The sequence below is a fragment of the Equus asinus genome, chromosome 7 (assembly GCF_041296235.1).
Source record: "Equus asinus isolate D_3611 breed Donkey chromosome 7, EquAss-T2T_v2, whole genome shotgun sequence".
Taxonomy (NCBI): Eukaryota; Metazoa; Chordata; class Mammalia; order Perissodactyla; family Equidae; genus Equus; species Equus asinus.
The window spans coordinates 101,525,840-101,546,468 of NC_091796.1; the positions used below are offsets into that span (position 1 = coordinate 101,525,840).

General features: G+C 49.6%; 1 protein-coding gene across 8 annotated transcripts in view; it reads left to right on the forward strand.

Annotated features, from left to right (window-relative positions):
* BDKRB1 (bradykinin receptor B1) overlaps positions 1-20,629 on the forward strand; it is a 60,356-nt gene that overhangs the window by 27,815 nt on the left and 11,912 nt on the right. Inside the window, exons 1-2 of one of the 8 annotated variants that reach the window (XM_014843461.3) lie at positions 12,109-12,406; positions 18,491-18,598. The exons of 1 other annotated variant lie outside the window; for it this stretch is intronic. The gene's annotated coding sequence lies outside the window, so the exon portion shown is untranslated. Of the gene's footprint in view, positions 1-12,108; positions 12,407-14,922; positions 15,060-18,490; positions 18,599-20,629 lie in introns of those variants that run through there. 6 more of the 8 variants (XR_011504770.1, XM_014843462.3, XR_011504769.1 and 3 more) reach the window with 6 other exon arrangements.

Genomic DNA, 20,629 nt, shown 5'->3' on the forward strand with positions numbered 1-20,629 from the left:
GAAAAAGACACTCGTGTGGCATAACTCTGCAGAGGAGAATGCCAATTGTAGCTAATGGTTGTGTAAAGCACCTATCAATGTCTGTCACATAATAGGCACTCAATGGTATTAGTTCCCTGCCATCTTTCTTTCCCGTCACTCTGCACCCCCCTGCCAACAGGTGCACATGCAGGCATCGTGGGGGAAGGCCACTCTCTCACCCTTTGATCTGTGATGAGGCAGAGAGATTTCTGATCCAACAGGCCCAGGGGATCCCAGGGCTCAGAGCCTCAGCAACGGAGGGGGCCAACCCAAGGTTTCTCTGAGGGTGGACCGGTGGGGGCCACCCCGGGGCAGCAGACCAGTGATCCAGGCACGAAGGTCACTTACCTCAAAGCATTGCTCCCAGGACCAACCTCCCTTACACAGCGGGCTGAGCGCCTCATGGGTGTCACCCGCATCCCTGGGCCAGCGAGGCCTGTGTCCCGGCTGGGATGCCTGAGTCCAGGTGCGCATGACCATGAGGAAGCCCTGGGGACAAGGCCCCACACGATGAACAGGTCCACGCTGAACAGAGATGGATGGACGCCCTCCTCAGGTGGCCTCCCCGCTGACAGCTTGCTGGTAGAACCAGCTGCCCGAGGGGCCGCAGCTCCGCCTCCGGGGGCGGGGGGGGGGGGGGGGGGGGGGCGGGGCAGGACGGGGCGGCCAGTGATGGGCGGGGCGGAGGGCGGGTCCAGGTGTCAGGCAGGAGGAAGCTGCACCAGCATCCTCCGTGAGAGACTTAAGAGACAGCCCTGCCCCCAAGCCCCAGGTCCTTTAGGGGGAATTCGTTTCATCTTCTACACGTCTTACAATCCACCTCCTGTGGCCGGCACCGTGCCGAGCCCCTCGGGGAGATGTGGAGGACGCACCACCCAGGCTCCAACATCAGGCCGCTTTGAACCAAAGCAGGGAGGGGCCCTCAGCAGCAACAGAGTTGGGAACGACGCAGGACAGTAAGACAGGCAGTGCCCGGGCAGCACTCACTCGCTCAATAAAATAAATGAGTATTTATTAGCGGGCTCTCCCTGGAGAGGACAGCAGCTGGAGGACCAGGGGTTTGGGATGGCAAAGATCCCGTAAGTCCTGACCAATCCAGCTCTGGATTTTAAAACAGAGTCAAAAAAAGATTTCCTCCCACCCTCCAGCCTTTTTCCCCCCTCCCCCCACACCCCTCTGCTCCAATAAACTACACACTTGTAGCTGCAGAAAGAAAACGGGTGAAATAAGAGGCAGGAATGTTTAGTGTTAGAATGAAGCTAACCATGCACTATCGTGAATGAAAAAAAGGAGGCTGCGCTTTGTAATGTGAAGCACTCATTCATCAGCGGGTGTGTGCTGGTCTGAGGGTCTCCTATGAGCAGAGCCACGTTGCAGCCCTAGGCTCCTAGGGATCATTTAGGGGCGTCCATGTGTGGTCTGAGGAGCAGTCAGTCTGTGGGAGGGGAGCCCCCTGGGGGTTGTGTTGATACTGTGGCAAAGATCATCTGTCCTGTGAAAGACACAAAGATGCTGTTACATTGTAAAGAGGGAGCATTTCACATACAGTGAGAAAATGGATGTAATGTGTCTCTTCTGTACAGCATAATAAACGGATGAGGAGGTTTTGCATAGCTCTTTCATTTGTGACAACTCCCAAAACCCTGAGTTTTGTCGGGGACACTGCCATGGGCAGTCGGAGGCTGTGGGGGTTCCACTGCTTCCCACTCAACCTACGTTAGGGCTTCTGTCCTGTAGATCACTGGTGTCCTAGCTTTTATGATTGTGCATCCCTGTAAGTAAAAGAATTTCAATTATGCATACCCAATATGTATACTTATTAACATGTATTAAAATGTACACTCTAAAATACATGTACTGAAGTAGAAATTTAAGAAAATGTAATGGGGTTTGAGTATTTTCCCCCATCCTACATTCCTACATTGGTAACTCATTACCAAGCTCCCATCAGGTGCCTGTGAGGCCCCATGAGGCCCTAGAATCATAGAGATGACAGCAATCCGATCACTCATGCTGGCAATATATATTTATTGAGGGCCTTCCATTTGGCCTCCCTTTCAAATCAGAGTGCCTTCTACATTGTCTAAATTAAACAGCTGTCTAGCCACTGCTTGCATACTCCCAGAGATGGGGAACTCATTACCCACTCTATTTTGAGACCCCTTCATTATTCATGTATTCATTCATTCACTCATTCATTAAACCAAACTTGCATCCTATGTCTGCAGAAATGGCACTGCTCCTTCTCCACATCCATCCATCCATCCGGAAACCTGGGGCTTATCATTGAATGCACCCTCTCCTTCATCCCTTCCACCTAGTGGATCAGCACCTCATTTAGATTCCACCAAAGTGTTTCCTGGATCCATCTGCTTCTTTCTGTGTCCAAGCATCATCTCTCATTGGTGTCCCCATCACTGATGTTAATCACCATCATCTCCCAATTCTTATTCTCCAGTCTGCAGCCAATGATGTCTTTTAAGAATGCAAATGCAATCGTAGGAGGCTAAATGTAAAGAACAGTGTTTAGGAGCCAAGGCTTTGGGAGCAGGCAGACCTGGATTCCAGTTCCAGTTCTGGCTTGGGCTCTTATTTGCTGTGTGGTCTTGGGTGTCTCAAATATCCTTTCTGAGTCTACACTCACATCTGTAAAATGGGGACAATAATGGCATATACCTCATAGAACTGTTAACAGGATTAATGTATGAAAGTGTTTAGCACAGTGCCTGGTACATCGTCGGTACTCAACATGTGTGAGCTGCCATGATGGTGATGACGATGGTGGTGATGATGATGGTAATGACAATGGTGATGACAATGGCTGTGATGAAGATGACGGTGAGGGTGATGATGGCACTTTCTAACAGGAAACTTCAATAGTGTCCCATCACTCTTGGGATAAAGTTCCACCTCCGTAAACATGGCTGGCAAGACCCTCCATGAGCTTGCCCCTGCCTTGTCTCCTTCTCTCTCGCTAGTCCCTGGCTCATTCTCTACCCTCCCACCATATTGGACACAAGTGCCTGGACAGAGTCCCACAGACATTCCATTCTCCCTTCAATGCCCACACTTTCCGACCAGGCTGCACCCCTCACCAAGGCCCTGAGCTTGGAGAAAGTTTCCCACGAGTGCCAGACGAAGCTCACTCATCTGAGGGACTTTGTTCACAGAGGTGAGCATGACGCAAGGAAGTCTGCAATCCAGATGGAAGCCACTTGGCTGGAAATTTGAGTAGGGCTCTCGGCAGACAGAGATAGGCTGGGAGAGCCTCCCTTCCACCTCCTCCCACCACAGCCAGGTGACAGGAGAGGCCCATGTTGCTGCTGACCCTCCTTGGCCCCAGCAGGCTGGTGCGATGGGAAGAAGCCCAGGGGGTGCCTCTGGTGGCCTCAGAACCAAGCCATGGGCCTGGGTCCTGAGTCTGCCCTGGCCAGAGCAGGTGAGGGCCTGGTCTTCGGAGGTGCAGACTGAATGCCATGTGAGCAACCAGGCTGCAGGAGGATGGGGGTCAGGGGTGAGTAAGGAGGTCATGGTTTGGCAATAGCAATGGCTGAAAGCTTAATGGTTTGTCTGTGGTTTTGTCACTGAGGTCAAAGGGGCCCCATGAACATGTCTTACACGGTACTGAGCTCTTGGTAGAGTAGATCTCACGAGGACTCAGGCAGGCAGGTGCTCAGAGCACCACCAGTTCCACCAGACGAGGAAACTGAGGCCCCGAGAGGGAAGTAACTTGCTAAGACCACACAGTTCTTCAGGAGGGTGCTCTGGAAGCCCAGCTGCCCCTGGTGTGTTCCTGCCTTAACACACGACGCAAGTTCTGTCACCAAGATAGCCCTCAAGGTGCCTTCTCACATGAAGAGCTTCCGAGCCTGGGCTCGGGCTGTTTCCGCCCCCATAAACAGACTCTGCATCTTCTAGGCCTGGTGAATACTCGCTTCCTGCAAAATCGGCTCCCGGAGGCTACTGGCTGCCACCTTTCACTGAGGTTTTGTAACAGCAGCCTTGTCGAGATGTAATTCACATGCCATATGGTTCACCCATTCCGGTGGCCTTTAGTCTATTCCCAGCATTGTGCAACCACTATGTCTCTCTAATTCCGGAACACATCCATCACCCCCAAATGAAACCCCACACCCGTTATCAGTCCCTCCCATTCCTCCCTCCCCGCAGCCTCTGGTAGCCACTAATCTTTCTGTCTCTGGATTGGTCTGTTCTGGACATTTCACCGAGATAGAATCACACAATATGCGGCTGTTGTGTCTGACTTCTTTCACCTAGCTGACGCTGAGGTACAAAATTTGATCGTAGACGAAGAACTTTGGAGGCCCGGACTTGAGTCCCTACCATGCCACCCACTCACCATGTGATCTGGACAAACCGCTTTACTCATTCCCAGCTACCCCTGGCCTTTGGCCTCAGTTTCCTCACCTGTAAAATAGGCAGATAACACAATAAATATGCGTATCTCCCCCAGAGCTAATGACGCCGGGAAAGGGGCTTTGTAGACAATAAAGGGCAGCAGTAACGTCACAGGGGATGCCCCGCGCTTGGAGCCAGGTTCCCCGGTCACATCCCAGCTCTGCCACTTCCTGGCTGTGGGAATTCAGACAAGATCAGTTAACTTCTCTCAGTTCCTGGTTTTTCACCTATAAAATAAAGATCCAGGTGTTGTGAAGATTAAGTGAGATAAAGGTGTTCCAATGAGTTGAACAGTGTCCCCAAAATTCGCATCCACCTGGAACCTCAGAATGTGACCTTATTTAGCAACAGAGTCTTTGCAGAAGTAATTAGGTTAAGACGAGGTCATACTGGGTTAAGGTGAGCCCTAAATCTGATGACAGGGGTCCTTATAGGAAGAGGAGAGGACACACAGAGGCACAGGAGGCAGAGATTGGAGCAATGCTTCTGCAGGCCAAGGGCCACCAAGCTTTGCCTAGAACCACCGGCAGCCAGGACACAGACAGAGAACAGAGTCGCCCTCAGAACCTCCAGTTTAAATGTTGGAGTTCCTCTGGCTTCAGTTCTAAGCAGCCTTCTTGTATCTCTACAAAGTTCCCTAACTCGTCCCAGCCAGGATCGTCACTGTCAATACCATCTCCAGGGGGAACCAGCCCCGCCGACACCTTGACTTTGGACTTCTGGCCTCCTGGGCTGGGAAAGAACAAATTTCCGTTGCTGTGAGCCACGCAGTCTGCAGTCCTCTGACGTGGCAGCCCGAACAGACCAAGACAGGGGTTTTCCTAATTCCGAGCACGTGCTCCCCACTGAGCTTGCCATCGCAGTCCACACAGACCCCTTTCCCAGCAATGGGTGAGGGAACCACATCTCCTGAGGGCTGGAGACCCTGGTTGGTATAGAAGGTTTCCTAGGGAAGAATAGGGTCTACATCTTACTGAATTTTAAAGTTTTCAAAAGCAGGCTCCTGAGGCCTCTTCCAAGGTCACGAGGATGTTAGGGGCCAGAGTGTGTGCACCAGGGCCTGCTGGTCCTGGTTTTAACCACTTTGCCTCTGCTGATCCAGGCTCAGGCCACCCTGTTTCTCTCTTCCTTCCAAACCCCGAAAGGGTGGCTGATTCAGAGTCTCAGACTAGGTTAAGAAGAAGCCACCAGGCCTGGCTCCCGGCTTCCAGACAGCCCAGCCATCTTGGCGGGAGGCTGTTTACAGACAACCCTGAAAGATGGCCCAAGACGGGGCTCCAAGGCTCCTCTGGAGCGTCCTTCCATGCTGAGTCACCCTCTGCGGCCCACTCCATGAGTGCCTGTCTCCGGTCTCCAGTCCTGGCCGAGCCGGAGGACGGCTATGTAACCCCTCCTGTGTGACACCACCGCTGTCTTGTGCAACAGCAAAATGATAAAATCAGAACAGCTATGCTGGCTGCTGACCAAGGGCCAGCTACGTCACCACATCATCTCCCATGATCCCCCAGCTCTGAGAAGAGGCCAGCTTCACAGACTAAGGAACCACGGCCCCAGGACGCGGTGTGGAGAATGGTCCAAGTTCACCCTGCTCAGCGGTGATGGAGTAGGGCTTAAACCCTGGCGAGGTGGCTCTGCGGCCCAGACCTGCCCACCTCAGCTTCCAGCTCAGACCTTAAGGACCTGGGTCTTGCTTTGGAATCAGATTTTTTCACCAAGTACCTGTCCACCTGCTGGAAGATGAGGCAGTGAGATCCCAACCTCCTGACCTCTGAACGGCCTCTGGGGGCAGTCTGACCCTCATCCTCGCGCTCCATGGTGAAAGAACAGATGCTCTTGTTCTGAGAACGGGTTCTCTCCCATCAGCAGCCCCACCCCATTAGTTGCCTGAATTCTCTCTTCAACTCAGTCCTGACATCATTTTCTTCCAGAGTTTCAGGGCTCACCTTCCATCTTTTAAGCTATTTTGGTGCCATTATTTACTTCTGCAGAGTTTCCCAAAGTTTCTCAAAAAAAACCTGGCTCCTGATTGGTCAAATGAGTCTGAGAAATGCAACTACCACATCTTCCTCGAGGGGCTTCACAATGCACACATGCATATTAAAGGCCCTGAGAAGTCCTGCAGGAAAGAGGCCTGCTCCACTCTGCTTGTCTAACCCAGGGTCTCCTGGACTTGATCGGCACAGAACCTGTTTGTCGCTGGCTGCTGCTTCATACTCTCCTTGCCCAGCGCCTGCTTCTCTCCCTGAAGTTTAAATGTTGGAGTTCCTCTGGCTTCAGTTCTAAGCACCCTTCTTGTATCTCTACAAAGTTCCCTAACTCGTCCCAGCCAGGATCATCACTCTCAATACCATCTGTGATGGTCAGTTTATGTGTCAACTTGGCTGGGCTCCAGTAACCAGTTATTTAACCAAACACAAATCTAGGTGCTGCTGTGAAGGTATTTTGTAGAGGTGGTGAAAATCCACAACCGGCTGACGTTAAGTCAAGGAGATTGCTCTCGCTAATGTGGGTGGGCCTCATGCAATCATTCGGAAGGCCTGAAGAGCAAAAACAGAGGTTTACTGAAGAAGGAGAAATCCTGCCTTGAGACTGCAGCACCAACCCCTGCCTGCTGGCCTGCCCTACAGACTTTGGACTTGCCAGTCCCCACGTCACATGAGCCAATTCCTTGCAATAAATATCTTGATTGATAGATATAGATAGATATAAATAGATATAGATAAAGGATAGATAGAAAGATAGATAGATGATAGGTAGATAGATGGATGGATGGTTAGATAGATATGAATAGATTAGATAGTAGACTGATAGAGAGATGATAGGTAGGTAGATACATAAATGGATGGATGGACAGATAGATGGATAGACAGATATCCTATTGGCCCAGTTTCTCTGGAGAGTCCTGACTGATACACATCTATGCCAACAACTCTCAAACGTTCTCTCTCTTCTGTGGAACCGTCCCTGACCCGATTACCTACTGGGCAGCCCCATGTAGGCGCTTCACACACGTCTCCAACTCAAATCCAAACCAACCCGTTTCATTCTCTCCTTCTGAAACTTAATCTTCTCTTCATCTTCTCCACCCAGTTGCTCAGCCAGAAGCCTAGATACGTCTTTGTTTTTACCCCCTTCCCCTCCTCCCACATGCCTGCGCCACCCAGCGCCCCTGCTTCCACCTCCAGGCCGCAGCTCAAATCCACCCACGTCTCAATCTCCTCTCCAGTCTTGAACCTTTCAATCCATTTGCCACACAAGAGCTGAGGCGATCTTCTCAAACACTTGAAAACCTTTCGTGGATTCCCGTTTCTGCTGGTTGAGGTGAGCGCCGCCCAGACGCTCCTTCAGGAATGAAGGACTTATCACCCCAGCTGCCAGGAATGCTGCCGCCAGACGAGGGCGTGGCTTCGCCCAAAGTCAAGCCCCTTTCCAAGGCATCCTGCCTCTGATGACTGAGACAAGGGGAAGCCCAGGCCTCCTGCCCCAGCTCAGACAGCTTTGAAGAGTCATCGCATTTGAGAATCTTCCCAGGTCAACTGAGGCCTCTCTTACGACTGCCCTGCAGCTCAGTGTCTCCCTTGGCCCGATCCTTCTCCCTTCCCTTCGCTTTCACAGGTGCTGACCCCTTAGAACTCCTGCAACCCACAGTGCCTCTGGACCTAGAAAACTCCAGACCCCAGGAGCTGCTCTCCCAGGCTCTGTCTGAGCTGGCCCCTGCCCACTCTCCACCTCCTCTCCTGCTGTGCAGCCCAAGGCACTCCTTCTGACCTTGCCTCTTCAGTTCCTCGAGCATATCAAGCTGAGTGATGGGGGCCTGCAGCTTGAACCTGGGCTTTCTGCCTCCAAGTTCCAAGTGAGCCTTCCAGAAACACGTTCGTGCATATGTGTGTTTATAATACATATGCTGGTCCTTCCACCTACGATGTTTTTCTCAGCTTGCCTGCCTTGCAAACTCCTATTCAACTCTCAAAACCCAGTTCAGGGGCTGGCCCCGTGGCCGAGTGGTTAAGTTCGCGCGCTCTGCTGCAGGCAGCCCAGTGTTTCGTCGGTTCGAATCCTGGGCGCGGACATGGCACTGCTTGTCAGACCACGCTGAGGCAGCGTCCCACATGCCACAACTAGAGGAACCCACAACGAAGAATACACAACTATGTACCGGGGGGCTTTGGGGAGAAAAAGGAAAAAATAAAAAATCTTTAAAAAAAAAAAAAAAAACCCAGTTCAAATATCCCTCCACCATGAATTCTTCTCAGCCTCTGTCTCGAGCAGAATTAAATTCTTTCCGTCGTCACACTCAGAGCCTTGCCTCCTCCTTGCCACTTCACATTCCACAACATACAGTCATGGAATGTCTGCCTGCCTGTGTCCTCAGACGGACTGAGAGCATCTCAGGGGAGGACAGAGACAGGGCTTTCTTTATCCCTGTCCCCCAGTGCCCACAGCTGGCACCCACAAGGGGTTTGGGACGTGTGTGTTGACATAGAGACAAACTACTGATATTCATATATAGAAATAAATAGTTATTAATTCATTCAGCAAATATGTATTGAGCGTGTCAGCCCTGTTGTAGGAGTTGGTAATATGACTCTGATCCAGAGATAAACCCCTCGCCTGGTGAAGCCCACCTTCTGGCAGGGGAGTCAGGAAGTACAAAATAAACGAATAAGGTTTCCAGGTGTTTGTGCTTTGTTAAAACTACCTTTAGGATTTTCTCTTTATCTCCCTACATCTTGACACCTGAGTCTCGCCCCATCCTTCCCCCTCTCAGTCTGCACGCTGCATGCTCTTCTACGGCGGGGTCTGTCACACTCCGCTGCACGTGTTTGCTTGCTCACCTGCCTCATCTGTCAGAGCGTGAGAGCCCCAGGGCAGACACGGAGCCTTCTTCTCTCTGCCCCTGGCACCCAGCACCCGCCTGGCACCACACAGGCTCCCCGCGTGTTGCAGAGTAGAAGGATGAACAGAGAGGAGCGGAGGGTTACAGCAGGACTTGAATGATGGGTGGGTATTAAGCACGGAGAGAAGAGGGGAGGGCATTTCTGCAAAAGCTCACTGGAGGCGAGTCCAGAGCCCTGGGAGTCTGCGGGTCACCCCTCGCAGCCGGGACAGAACAGCCAGGGTGGAGGGCAGCTCTGGGTGTCACAGCAGGACCATGGAGGCATCTGTGAATTCCAAGGGCTGGGCTGTTGTCATGTGAAGGGACAACATCTAGTGCTCCTGGGATATTAATCTAGCCAAGGATAGACTGAAGGAAAAAAGTCAGAAAGCCGAGATATGGTTTGGCGTTCTTTGTCATAGACGTGTTTGTTGCCCGAGTGTCTAAACCTAGGATAGGAAGGAAGTCTTGAGCAGAGGTTAAAGGGCACCAGCCAGACTGGAACTAGGAAGCTGCCTTTAATCCTGGTGAGAAATTGGCCCGCGTTGGTCTTCTTTCCTTCATCTACGAGTGGAGGCGGTAATATAGACTCCAGATGCTGTCAGGACTAAGAACCCTGAAGATGCTTGGCCTATAAACACTGTTTGTAGAGATGTGCTGAATGAAATACACCGGGGTCTTTCCCCTCGAAGAACCTGCTAGATACGACTAGAAAGGGGAGGGGACAAAGTAACTCCAGGGTTCAGTGTGACCCTGCATGCCACGGTGGGGACTGTGACCCATATGTCCCCAGGTTCTTCAAACTCCAGCCCACCTTCCCGTGAGTATGCATCGGGCACAGTCCGAGCCTGCTGGTACCTGGGGATCCAGCCAGCCCAGAGTCCCCTGCGTTAGCAATCAGGACCATCCCAGCGATGGGTGGCCTGTCCCACCCGGCTGGCCAGGCTGTCCTCTATGTCTAGATGGCAGCCCTGGGTCCTCCCCTGGTGGCCTCTCTATGCCTTCTAACTGTGTCTATGCTGTCTGTTCTCCCTACGTGCTCCCCGCGAGGCACCCAGCACCCAGGGCACTTTCACCAAGTGCAGCTCACAGCGGACTATTCCTGTCTCACCCTCAGCCTCCTCCCATCTTCTCCACGTTCACAGGGGCCTGTTGACCCTTAATAGACTCGGGGTCCCCTCACCTGGCCCTCAGCCCCCAGATTTAGCTCCCCCACCCCACAGCGTCAGAGGCAGCGGGAAACCCTCTCCTCCCCTGGACCGAGGTCTGCTTTCCATTTCCCATCCCAGTAAGCAACAGTGAGAACATCCATTCTCTTAAGATAACTTTCCTTTCCACCCCTGGTATGGGGCCCCCACAGCCTTGACAAGGCTGCCACAGAGTCATTTCCCGAAGTCCAGCTTACTCAGCCCTCACTAGAGGCATGCAGGTCACTGACAGTCCCAGCCACGTGGCCCTGCCACGCACTGGCCACTTCTCACCATCTGTCTTCCCCGAGAGGAGAAGCCAAGCTCATGATCTCCTGCAAGTAAATACACACTTGGGCAGGAAGCCATCTCCCAGAACAGGTACTTCTCGGAAACAGGCCTGTCTCAACCCACATGGAAGGGAAAAAAGCCAACTGCTTTCTGCAAAGGCAGGGTTTGGCAGCCGAGATCCCAGCCTACATTCCTCATTAGGAAGATGGGGACTGGGAGCTTTCCTCTGATTAAATAAGGGCAAGCACTTGTCTGATATCTAAAAACGTTCGGTATCTCCTGACATGAAGGGACTTTCCCCAAAGATAAATTTTTTTTTTTTTGAGGAAGATTAGCTCTGAGCTAACATCTGCTGCCAATCCTCTTCTTTTTTGCTGAGGAAGACTGGCCCTGAGCTAACATTCGTGCCCATCTTCTTCCACTTTATACGTTGGATGCTGACCACAGCATAGCTTGATGAGCAGTGCCACGTCTGCACCCAGGATCTGAACCGGCAAACCCTGGGCCGCCAAAGCAGAATGTGCGCACTTAACCGCTGCACCACCGGGCCGGCCCCTGGAGTGTTCTTTTTTATTTTCCCCTGACTCCACAATTGTAAGATGTCCAGCAACAGGAGAAAACTGCTAGAAAATTTGAAAGGGCAGTTTGTCCCCATTGAGATATCAGTGACAGAAAAGGGAAATGCGACGAGAAGGACAGATTCTGAAAACAAAGGGGACATTTTGTGCTCCAGACACATTGGGTCCAAGGTTACTCCCAAAGGTGCAAATGGAGCATCAAGACGCAGGACTAGGGTGCAGGGAGAGCCGAGGCCTGCGATTTGGGGCGTCACCTTTCCGGAAGCCGGAATTCCAGCCCTGGTGGGGACACATTCTCCTGCAGTCAGGCAGGGAGCTTGAAACGGCCTAGTTTTTAGGAGCAAAGATAAACGGTAAGTGGCATTTGCTTAGAGGATCTTGAGGCAGGACTCTCAAAGAAAGCAGGAAATTTCTCACTGTCTGAACAACCAGGGAAGATTAAGAAGTGCATCTGATCTTACTCAACTCTAGACATTGCATGAGTCAAATTTTTCCTAGCTCGCTGTTTGTTCATCCAGCCTGATGGGTTCCTGGCAATGTATCCTTCGTGACCAAAATTCAAAAGGGGACATTCAAGTCAGCTCCCAGGAAAGCTGCTGTGGAGCCCCAGGCATCCAGAAGCCCAGCGAATGGGACAAAGTCATGGCTCAATGTCCCACTGATACACGAGAGGCTTGTGGGGACGCAACGATGCCAAGGTGTGTTTCAAGGGCACGTTGGCCAATGTACCATTCTTGGGTGGGATCACGGGCCTCCCCAGATGTTATCACAGTAACAAAGGAGGTGGTAGCAGAAATAATCTCCTGCCAGCCCCAAAATACAAAGCAGTTTTCCTTTCAAAACCCTGGCTCACTTCCTCCCTCTGAAAGACTCACTTTTTGTAATCCCTCTGATGACCTCATTGGAGCGAGCCGAGGTTATGCAATTTAAAGCCGCCTCATTTCTACAGTGCTTCTCACAACAGAAAACACCTCCGAAGGCAGCTCTCGCCATCAGGAATCCCAGCCTGAGTCGGGAGCGCTTTCATCTTCTGAGTAAGTAAATGGCCGTCCTTTTTTATCTCTTTCGAGAGAGTAAACTATAAGAGACTCCAAGTCTCTTACAGAAAAACAATAAAAAAAGCTTCCTTTCACAGCTAACTATTGGCAAATTTTCAGCTTTCTGTAAATGTATTTTTTTTTAAAACGTAATTCTCAATCAATGTCAGAGACTTGTATCCCATGCCTACTTGGGGTTTTGTTTTTCCAGAAGAGAAGGAGGAAGGAGAGTGTGAGGTACAGGGAGCGAAGTTTCCAGCAGCTCTTCATGTCAAGGTCCTAAGAAGCATGCAGAGGCTGAACACAGCAGTCAGAGCTCTGTGTGGACCCTGACCAGTTACAATCCACAAATTCCATTTATAAAAATCAAATTGGTTTCCCCAGGATCGCTCTCGACATTTCATAAGGCCGAGAACTGGTTGGGTTATTTGTGGCTTGAAAATAGTATCGTATTATGGGACTGGGTTGACATTCTTTAATATGTGTCTATATTTCAAATGCCTTTACCATCACGTCACTGTTAAAATTGGAATTAATTTGAAGAAGGCTAGTTTGTTGAAGAAAGTCACGCTGAGTCCCAAGGAGCAGGTGCCAATGTGAAAATGGGCAGAATTCAAAAAATATCACGTAGAAATTACAGAATCATCGTCTCTAGTAGACTTACCCAATGTCCCCTCTGAGTTTTACAAATGGGATCAAATATTCCTAATAACGTAAATAGCTGCTATTTATTGAGCACCTACTCTGTGCCAGGCAAATATCATAGCCAAAACTAAAAACCAACGAAGGAAGATTTGTCCTCTCTGGCCAACTTTGTATAAACACAGCCAGCAGCTGATGAAAACAACCCCTTTAAAAACAAGCCCAGCTTGAGCAGATACATCGTGTGTCTGCAGTGGCCATGGCCACAGCCGGGTCAACGGGAAGGAGGGCAGTGTCTGCTGGCCTGACCAGATTCGAGCCACATCAGAGGTCTCTGCTGGTGGCACAGGTGGCAGTTCCTGATCTCCTGGGCAGGATGAAGTCTCACCCCCTGTTATTAGTTTCCTGTTGCTTTTGTAACAAATTAGTACAAACTTAGTGGCTGAAAATAACACAAAGTTATTATCTTACAGTTCTGGAGGTCAGAAGTTCAAAATCAGTCTCATGGGCTAAAGTGAAGGTGTCCGCAGGCTGTGTTCCTTCTGGAAGCCCCAGGGGAGAATCTGTTTCTTGCCTTTTCTGCCTTCTCAAGGTTGCCTGTGTTCCTTGACTGGTGGCCCCTTCCTCCATCTTCAAAGCCAGCAATCTCTCTCTCATCTCCACCCACCTGCGTCCCTCTTCCACTTATGTAAGGACCCTTGTGATGACACAGTGCCCACGTCCATAACCCAGGATCACCTCCCCATCTCAAGATCCTTAACTAAACCACATCTGCAAAGGCCCTTTTGCCTTGTAAGGTACCATGTTTGCAGGTCCCAGGGACGAGGATGTAGACGTCTTTGGAGGCCATTATTCTGCCGGCCCCACTCCCCTTCAGCCCCTCGGCCCCGGGGTGCAGCCCATCCTTTAGCCTGGTGCTGCCTGGGCAGCTCCTGCCTCTTGCTGACCCTTGTGGTCTCTCACGAGGACACAAGAGTGGGCCCCCTTCACAGCACCCCAAGAGCCATCCTTTCCTGCCCGGGCACCCACATTTCAGAAAGGACACGGACACCCCTTGCATGGTCAAGGACACCTGGAGAAGGACGGGGGGGAGGCAAAGCAGAGCACATTCGTGGTCTCTCTCAGCCTCCACGATGAACCCCCTCCCCTCTCTTCCAGTTCCTTCTTAAACCTCCTGGGGGTAAAATCTCCGAGGCTGGAGACAAATGAGAATCCCATCGCCAAGAATCAAGCCCTCTTGGAACTCAGCCTTCTGGAGTTTAGCACCTTAGTTTCCTAGCGTGCTGGGTCCCAGGTCCCCTGAACTGTTCTGTAGCTCAGGAACTGGAGAAAAGGGGCTCCCTGGTCCTTTCCAACCTCACGTTACAACACCAGGGTGGTCCGCGTGAAGGCAAGGCTGCCTACACTCAGAGGGACCAAGACGCTTTAGCATCACCCTCATCATGATTTCCATATAGTTATTGTCATTATGATTGTGGGGGTCCTCATTAAAGCCTCGTATGGATGCTTTAAACCTAGGACGGGATTTTACATGCATGGTCTCATTCAAGCCTCACAATGACTCTGCAGCAGCCACCACTGTCCCCATTTTACAGATGAGGAAACTGAGGCTCACAGAAGTTACGTGACCTGCCTAGAATTATAGAGTTTGGTGACCCCAGGACGCAAACCCAAGTTCCAGGCCCATTCTCTTTGTAGTCACGGCATACTTTGTGAAAGAGAATGGACTCCGGGCTGTGCCTAGAAGAAGAGCTGTGTACAAACGGACCGCCTCATCTCGCCAGGGGAACCTGGGCGGGTCACGTCACTCTTCTTCCCCTCAGTTTGCTCATCTGTACAATGGGCATAAAGGTACCCACCCTTCCTCCCAGGCATGTGTCAGGATCAAGTTACCTAAAGCCCAGCGCAGGCGTGGACCCAGCGGAGCCCAGGTGTGGCTGACATTGGAGCGTCCGAGCTGAGCATCAGGTCTCACTCCGCAGCCCCAGCGCGTGGGATGACTGGGGCCGAGACAAAGGTGCTGTGCGGGTTTTCCTTGGCACAGAGAACTTCCTCAGCATGTGCAGAGTTGTGCACAGGAAACAACGGCATGAGGCCCGGTGGGAATTTCAGGAAGCAGCTCCCACGAGAGCGTGTCGTATGAGGGGCCTTCCTGCATGGTCCACCGGGCATCTGAGAAATCAGGCTGGCTGGGTGTATCGGTTTCCTGTGGGCTGTAACAAATTACCACAAACTGGGTGGTTTAATGCAAGTGGGTTGTATTACACTGATGGAGTTAATAAAGCAGTTCTAGTCAAAAACTATTTTCAGAAAAATTATGTATCTAACTATATATGTATATACACACACACACATCAACAAACTGGTTGTATTATATAGATGGAGTTATAAAGTAGTTCTAGTCAAAATATATTTTTAAGAAAACGTGTCTTCGGGGGCCGGCCCGGTGGCGCAGCGGTTAAGTTCTCATGTTCCGCTTCTCGGCGGCCCGGGGTTTGCCGGTTTAGATCCCGGCTGTGGACGTGGCACCACTTGGCACGCCATGCTGTGGTAGGCGTCCCACATATAAAGTAGAGGAAGATGGGCACAGATGTTAGCTCAGGGCCAGTCTTCCTCAGCAAAAAGAGGAGGACTGGAAGTAGTTAGCTCAGGGCTAATCTTCCTCGGAAAAAAAAGAAAAGGAAAAAAAGAAAACATGTCTTTAAATATATCTATACACCTACATATATTAAAACACTTTCTTTATGTTAATTAACTGAACTTTGAAAAATAACATAAGGAAAAATAATTTTATAACGTAAGCAAATAATTTGTACCAAGCCCCTCCATGTGCTACAGTCAGTGTCTTAGGCTTGTACTTGACTCGGATATGTCACTGGCATTTTCCTGAAGAATGTATTTTTCTTTCGTTGTGGTCTTATTATTATTAACTGTTCCCAATGATTGTCTGAAATCTTTTCCTTCAGACTTTACGGTTAATAAATTTAAATTAAGGCCTTCAGTTGACTCTTCTCTTGGACCAGAATCTATTTAATTAAGAAAACGTTTCCTGTGCAGGTGCTGAGGTACCTGTTAGCCTCTGAGCAATTCCGCCAAGCAGAGTCTACCCTCAAATCCTATTCTTTGCATGTGGAATTATGTAAACATTTCAGCCCAGATATTTTCACAGGTACTGTTTTTATGCCTTAGTTCTAGTTCCTTTCTTTCTTTTTTTCTTTTGAGGAAGATTAGCCCCGAGCTAACATCTGCCACCAATCCTCCTCTTTTTGCTGAGGAAGACTGGCCCTGAGCTAACTACTGCCAGTCCACCTCTTTTTTGCTGAGGAAGACTGGCCCTGAGCTAACATCCGTGCCCATCTTCCTCTAATTTATATGTGAGACGCCTACCACAGCGTGGTGTGCCAAGCAGTGCCATGTCTGCCCCCAGGATCTGAACCGGTGAACTCCAGGCCGCTGAAGCAGAACGTGTGCACTTAACTGCTGTGCCACTGGGCTGGCCCCTAGTTCCTTTCTGAAATGAATATTTTTACAGATTAAACTCTTCAAATAAGTTGTAGCTATTTATAATTTTTGGATGCTTTGTCAAATTTAGGTGCTGCAAATCAGAGGCTTTCTCAATTTCATCTCATTTCTGCACAGAACAAGAATTTATCCAATTGAAAAGATTCTTCCTATGAGTTGAGATATTCCAAAGCTCACGATAGAATTTTAAAATTAAATGGTGTGCCATTTAAGGCCTCATCTCTTTATTTGATCGTTTCCTCCCTTGCTCTTTAGAAATAAATTTCCATTATTTTCTGCATAAAAGCTTTGTTTTCAATAATTAGCATCTGCTAAAAGCTTTAAAAGCTCACATTTTGGTACTTCGTTTGTTGAAGACCTTGATTAAAGATTTCCGATGGATTTGGAACGCAATCAACAAAACTCTGGAACTCCGCTTTAACAGTTTAATCACATGTTTGGGCAATTAGACTCAACATCTTCTAAAATTGATTGACAATGGGCAGCCAGAAAGAAAACACATCTAAAGTTGTCTTTTTTTAAAATTTTTCATCAATCTCATCACAAACTCTTGGTAATTCAGTAACTATGTTTCAAAATTTTGTAAATTTTGTCAGCTATAACTTCCATTTCAATTGGTAGACTATTGAAACTTACTTATATGCAATTACAAATTACGTTTGCACCGTGACCTGTTCAAAGTAGATTTCTGTTTCAACAGCCTCTTAATTTAATAAGAAAATTGTTGTTACCATGACACTCTCTGCCCACCAAAATGTGCATGTGTGTTCTCTTCACAAAAATATAACGAATTTATTCCCAACGTGAACAGTTTAAACTGAATTTGGAGCAGCATTCACAAAACGCCCGTCATTTCGCTTCACCAGAACGAACTTCCAAAAGCTTCACTTTGATTCTGTTGAACTGGAGTCAAAGAGCTGATGTCACGACTAGAATTGACTGATTTTTCTATTTCAAGAATCTGAGGATACTGATATCTAGCTGGCACCATTTCACTGTCTGTGGAGTTCTGAGGGCGGTGACACTGAATCAGCCATCACTTCCATTGCTGTACATGCAACCGAAAGTTCGGTCTCTGAACCCGACGCCAATCCAAATAACGAGAACAGAGTCTTAAGTGGAAGAGGAAAGGTTTTTACTATGCCAGGCACAGGGAGCAAAGCAAGGGCTCATGCCTCAAAAGTTGCTAGCTCCCCGATGAGGAATGGGTAGGGATTTTTATTTGGGGTTTCGGGTAGGGGAGGGGGGGACATGTAGCTTGTGCAGTTTGGCATTTTCCCACCAGCCTGCGTTTGGCCTTGAGAGGCTGCTTGCAGCAAGGCTGGGGGAGGGTGAGATAGGAGGATGGCAGGTGGGCATCCTTCGCCGTTGTCTCATCTTCTTGTTTGAGGCGGGTTCGAGCGGCGGGAGTGAGGAGTTGAGGTCTGGGAAGCCTCTGCTCCTTAATATTCTTGAGACAGCGGCTTTCCTGGCGAACTTCAAGGACACATGATTAGCTAAACTTTAGTGTGCCTCCAACTCCAGGCCACCTGGGCTTTTGACAATTTGTAACTCCCATTTAGTTGTAAAGCTCAAGGAGTCCAAGTTTACAGAAATAGGTATTTACACGTGAGTGGAGCTAGAGAAGCAGGAAAGGGGGTGGTGAGTTTTAGTTTTCACCCCATATACGCTGGGTTCAATGTGGGGAAACTGATATCAGGGCTGATGTTAAGAGCCTGTAACATGCACGCACAAGATATGTTGGAACTAAAAATGAGCTGGATTAACTCAACAAAGAGTTGCTCGATCTAAGCGAAAAATCATGCCTCCCAGAGTGATCTCTGACAGCATCTTCTGCAGCTATGTGGGTGAAACTGATGTCTTAGGGCGTCATCTTTTAAAATTACTAACTTCTGAAGCGGCCACTTTGTGTCTCAGGTTTTCCTGTGGTCGGTGACATCGCTGCGGCCCCCACAGGGATCTAAACATCCACAAACATTTTGCGCAACTTACACATTCCTCATCAACTTCCTTGAGAAACAGAAGGTCAGTACTTAAATTTTCATTAAACATTCGCTTTTTAGCTCATTGATGCCAGAAGTGCTTATTGCAAAATTTAAAAGTATTGCCAAATAACAAAATAAATAGTTAGTTGTGGGTTTACACCCTGCAATAGTGACAAGAGTGTCCTAACTCCTCGGCACACTCTGGGTCAGAACTCCATATGCCACAAATATTTCACAGCCTCCCAACCCTTAATCTCCCATGTTTCCCACTGACTTGTCAACTAGAAGCCCAGCAGCTTATTCTCTTCCCCGTCTACACTCTCCCTTGGTGATTTCATCCGGTCTTGTGGCTTTAAATACCATCTATGTGATTACAACTCTCAATGGTGTATCATTATCTCACACTCGGTCTCTGAATCCCAGACGTGAATATTTAATTGCCCACTGGACACCCCCACTTGATGTCCAATAGACATCTCAACCTCAACGGGTCCAAAAGCGAATCCTGATCTCCTTCCCTGCAAAAAAGCCCTGCTGCATCTTCACTCTGGAATCTCCATTCAGTTGATGGCCACTTCATATTTCCAGGTGCTCAGGCCAAAAATCTCAGCATCTTCCAACTCCTCCTTTCTCACGACCTGTACCCGATTGAAAATCATGGTGGTACTACCTTCAGAATAAACCTAGGACCCGATCCCATCCCGCCATCTCCTCTGCTACCCTCCCCTGCTAACGTATTTATCCAGGGTGTTCCCTGTTGTTGACTCTCTCCTCTCTAGGCCAGAAGCACCCTGAGGGCAGGGGCTTTTGCTTGTTGGATTCACTGCTGTGCCCCAAACACCAGAACACCTGTGCCTGGCACAGAGCAGGTGCTCAGTAAATACTTGTTCTGTGGATAAAGGACTGGAGAAACCGGTGAATTAGACCTGGTGGGAATGGCACAGTGAGTGAGTTACAGACAGCATCACATCAAGAAGGTCCTCACGTCTCCCCCGGATGAGGAAAGTCAGACTTGGAGACACGAAGTGACTGCCCAAGGTCGCTTACCCAAATACACTCTTCCAAGACTGGCTCTTTCTTACACAGTATCTTGTGTTGGATGCAATGAGGCTTTGCCCAGTTGATAGAATCTCGAACATCACCAAGCGATAACAACACTGATCACCGTAGTTGACATTGAGCAAGTGCTTATGAAGAGCCAGGACCCATTCTAAGCACTTTGCACATATTAACTCATCCAGGTTCGGGGAGGAGTTTTAGGGGTGGAGTCCCCAGAAATCCCACAGGGCAGGCAGCTGCTCACTGTGTGTCTGGGACTGTGTGTGTCCGGGACTGTGTGTGTCCCCTGAGCTGGCTGTGGCTGGCATTGCTGGCAGGCACCCACAAATCCACAAGTTCAGGACGTGCTCTCATCTCTCCACGGTATTAGACGGCTGGGAGACGTGGTCCGCTTCTTTCCCACCATATCCCTCTCCCACTGAAATGCAGTGCGGGCACCTGGGAGGCTATGAGCATGGACTTTGGGGTCAGTGCAGACTGGCCCTGTCGCTCACCAGCTATGTCTCCTCAGACAAGTCATTAACTTCTGAGCCTGGTTTACCCATCTACCAATAGTGGGGACCAAACGTGCAGCAGAATAGAACAGAACAGAAGGACTGCCTGGGTCTGAATCCAGGCTCTGCTACCAATCTGCTGTGTGACCGTGGACAAATAACTCAGCCTCTCAGTGCCCCATTTTCCCATCAATCAAATGGTGATTGCAATGGCCCTACCTCACAGGGCTGTTGAGAAGATTAAATGAAAAAATATGCAAATGTAAAACTCTTAGAATGGTGCCTAGAACATAGAGACCATTTAATAAATGTTAGTTATTCTTTCATTACTTGTATTTTTCAAGCCCAGCTCAAGAACCTTTTCGTTCTCTAAACCATCCACCATTGCCCGCCCCATCCACCCTACTGGTCCTAGCCCCAGTAGATCAGCTCCCTGCTGGCCAGGCCTCTTCCTAGCCCCTGGTTGATTTCATCTTGGGTCATCAGCCACTGCCTCCATGTCTGCATCCCTCTAGACA